Genomic DNA, 4,223 nt, shown 5'->3' with positions numbered 1-4,223 from the left:
GCATTACGTTCTTCCCTCTTTCCGCTCGCTAATGTGTGTGTGTGCGTATGTGGTGTGGGCGAGTTTGAAAAATAGCCACAGCAAATGATACCCAAGACTCATTATAATCAAATGAGAATTGATGTGTACGGTGTTGATGAGCAATGAACGGCCAAGCGGGCGCATAATGGAAATTGGTTTGATGGTTTGAGTAAAGGTTATGTTTCGTACTGCGCTCACGCCCTTTCCGCTGTCAAGTCCAATCAAAAGTTCAAAATTTCAAAAATATAACCAGAAGTAATAATAAAATGTCAGCTTTGCTCATTTTCCTCGCATTACGCTCTCAAATATGCTTTTCTTTCACAACTTTCGTTTGTAATTTGCTTGCGAAGTGGGTGATTATGCGGTAACACGATTGTACTTCGTAGTTTGATTGATTACAGCGTGTATATTCGGATTTTAAAAATTGTGAAATTTACTCAAAAATGTGTTAAAGCATTACTTCAACGCGATTTCTATGAAAAAATGCAAATTAAGTGCTCTTGTACTTTATTTTGACAAAATGTATTGCTTACGCGGTTATTAAGATTAATTATGTGACAACTCTTGAAATATTTTAGTTAAAAATTATGATAGATGTGTTTAATATAGCTGTAAACGGTATGATCTGTAGGTATCTGTTCTTTGAAAATAAATTATTTCCGGATTTTATGAAGAAATTTTTTAGACTTGTGAGGATTTTTCGTATTTATTAAGCGTTGAATTTACGTTGGAGTCTTCAACGGTCAATCTGCCAAACTCACTCAGCTGAAAAGTCCTGACTAAAATTGTTTAAATGCTTGAGTGCAAAAGTGACTATCACTATACCTTCACACTTAATTAAGCAGAACCATTTACTTTACCTATTTCTTAAAGAGCGGCAATCCCAGAGAAATGATCTTGATCGTACACAAAAATGCGTCTGCGACTATATGCATCTAAATTTTGAACCACATTTCGCAACCCGAATCTTCAAGATGCTACAGTTTCCAATCAGTTAAATATACACCGTATGGTTGATAACTTGTTGCCATTTTGAAGGTAATTTCTAAGCGCCACTCTCATAGAAACCCTGGTACCTGGCCTGGCGTTGATCTAATTGAACATAAATAATCTCCTATTAGACAAAGCTGGCCGCTCCTGAACAATTGCTGCCTTCACACCAGCCAATTGTCGAGAGTACAGGTTCAAATAAAGAGTTTGGCAGAAACGGAACAGCTCATAGTAGATGATTCCCTGCCAATCCCATCAAATACATAGCAAACCTTTCCTGAAGATCAATACTGACTTAGCGACCGTTTGCGCCGGCTGACCGCAATGCGACCAAAACCATTTTCGCTTTACGTTGTTGTAAGTGACTCATCTTTCATCACCTGCTATGAAGTATTAAGACTATTCGTGTTTTTAGCCAACTGGTTGCATTTTGGCTTTATCTCAGAAAAACTGAAAAATATGGCATATTTTCTCTCTGCTGGTGTTCATATTTGGCTCGTGTTCAAACAGTACTGTGTCAAGCATTCACAAAACTGTCTGAGAAGTTTGTTTAGTGCGAAAATTTTATTTCTCGAACACCATGCAGCATAACCAGCACTTATATAACGCAAGTTACAGTTTAGTAAAACCATCTATTGCAAAAAGATTGGATTTCAGTTAATAGACCTAATATGTTGGCAATTTCGATTTCTTATACATTTTTTTCAAGAAATGCTAGCCAGACAATGCTCAAGGCTCTAAAAACCATCATTTGTTATTATTGTGACGAACTCTTGGTGACCGAGTCATATAAAGCAATATTAGTTTTCTACCTAACCTGGCCCATGCTATTATGTTTTAAATGCCATAATATCTGGGAAACTCTTGTTTATAAAATTTCATCCTCTCACTCAATAATACTCGAGTGTCATCATTTCCCCTTTTTTTGTAAATTAACTTAGTTTAAGACATGCAAATTTATTTGTTTAAATAATTGTTTGAAAACTATTTATTAGTTATTTCTCAACAAATCTCCCCCTTATCCCCTTTTAACATCAATACATTCTAAATCCTTTGGTGTATTAATCCTTTCTCCATTTCCACCAATGCTAAAAAAACACTTTCCCTTGCTATTTATTTTCGCAATTATATTCCGCCCTTTTGACATGCTCTCTTATAACTAATTAATTCCACAAATACCTGCAACGATTATATTATTGTATTTTAAGCGTAAATTGCAATTAAGAAAATTACCTTCAGCACCTGTGAAGATCCCATTCACAATTTCAACATTTCAACGGCGAACAAAAGACCTTGAAGACACACTAATTCAGTTGATTTTTTACGTTTTCACGACTGCAATGCAGCTCTGCTGAAATTTTAATATCCTCCTTGGCGCTGTCCTCTGGGTGGCAGCACTTTTTACTGTCATTTCTTATTGTCTAAGGCACTTTGCCACTTCAAATAAGAAATTTGCATAAATCCTTGCACAACGCCCTAACCCTGCTTTATTGCGTAGAATAGTGAAAATTTAAAACAATTGTCTTGGAATTCTATTTTGCACAGTTACCTGGTCTTTCTAGCGCCTTGTTTCGCCGTTCGCTCCCGTATACTTAGATGTTTGATAAGAAAAGTAAACTTTTGGCGCAGATTTCACTTTGACGCTTTTGAACGCATCGAGGTTTACCTAACCATTTTCGCTTTCTTTGTTTTATTTAGTTAATTTTTTATTTATTTTCTAAGACGTTAATGTATGTGCTTGCCAGGTTTATGGGGTGTCCAAAGTGAACAGTGTTTTGTTTTTTAACTATGAGGAAAACAATTAAATTGAATTAGTTTATCTGATCAATTATATTTTCCGTAGATTCCCAAGCTCAGCAGATTGCCGAAATTGTTGCGAGGAGGTTGAATTGTTGCAAGGCCAATGTTATTCACTTTTTGATTATGCTATGTTAGAAACAAAAGTTAAATATTCCTCTGTAGTCTCAACATCAAAATGTTATCTCTATCTATCACTGGGTTCTGTTGGTCATGGAAGTCTTAGTCAGTGCTTTACTTCTTTTATTTTGGTTCACAACACCGTTACCAGAACTTTATGATAATAAACATCTAAGAGTAGGGAAGAACAAATACAGCTGCGGCCGAAACTAACGGTAATCAATCCTTATTTCTGTATTACTATCAGCTCCAATCCTTTGGTATTGAATTTACTAAATTTATTCTTACTTTCAAATAAAAACTGCTTGAAAAGAGAGCAGCGTACATAGTTAGCGAGCAGCTAAATGGTGAATCGAACACGGCTGTTGTCTACGTATCATTTTTTTCATAACAGAAAAAGAAAATCAAACAAATAAGAAAGCGCTAAGTTCGGGTGTAACCGAATATTTCATATCTTGGAACTTGTAAGGATCAAAGTCGGGAAAATAGAAATAGAGGCTCATTAAGAGACCTCAAAAATTTATCTATAAGTTATGAAGTCAAGCGAATGCTTGAAATTCCGTATATTAAGTATTTGGGGACTAAAGGAAATATTTCCTTGATATTATTAATTTTAGACGAGAGGATACACTCTTATTAAAAAAAGACTCTTTCTGAATTTCACTAAGATTTTTTACATATTGACCGATAGATGCGGTATATAGTCAACCAGAAGTTCGAAAATATAGGTCTATGGGGGGCTAAAGAAATTATTGACCCGATTTTACTCATTTTCTGCACAAGGGCATATTCTTGCCGAATTTCAATTCATGACCTCATAGATTAATTGATATATTCTGTAAAAAAAATCAAACATATGCACTGGCCTCCACATATCCGGTCTCTGGATCCATGAAAATTTATAAAATTTTTTGGGCGTGAAATGAAATACATTAAGAGCACTATTTTTGTAAAGTTTTAAGCCGATACATTTATTGATGTAACATTTGTGTACTGTAAAGTGCAAGAATCAGATAGCAATTCCATTTTTAAAGTTTGTTTTATAGTAATAGGCGTGGTTGTCATTCGATTTCGCCTAATTCCATAGTGTATAAAAGGAAAGTTTGGGTAACCTTGTGCACCAATATTGGTCGTATTGGTGAAGAAGTTCCTTAGATATAAGATTTTATCTAAAGGTGGGCGGTACCATGCCCCTTATTCAACTAAATATTAAGCCCTTCCTTAACTACTGTGCCACTTTTATTCAGTGAGTTATCGTAGCTTTAGCAGTTTTCAGCATAACCATTATATGGGGA

The 4,223-nt window shown here is 35.1% G+C and overlaps 1 long non-coding RNA gene across 1 annotated transcript; it reads right to left on the bottom strand.

Moving 5' to 3' along the window:
• Nucleotides 1-1,967: 1,967 nt before the first annotated feature.
• On the bottom strand, nt 1,968-2,757 carry LOC106618801 (uncharacterized). The gene is made up of 3 exons (XR_001330768.3): nt 2,561-2,757; nt 2,245-2,496; nt 1,968-2,190 (listed from the first exon to the last, which is right to left on the bottom strand). It is a non-coding gene; the product is annotated as an uncharacterized lncRNA (long non-coding RNA).
• Between the last annotated feature and the right edge of the window lie 1,466 nt (nt 2,758-4,223).

This window comes from Bactrocera oleae, chromosome 4 (assembly GCF_042242935.1).
Source record: "Bactrocera oleae isolate idBacOlea1 chromosome 4, idBacOlea1, whole genome shotgun sequence".
NCBI lineage: Eukaryota > Metazoa > Arthropoda > Insecta > Diptera > Tephritidae > Bactrocera > Bactrocera oleae.
Note: the sequence above shows the minus strand (reverse complement) of the source record. Positions and strands in the feature narration are given on the sequence as shown.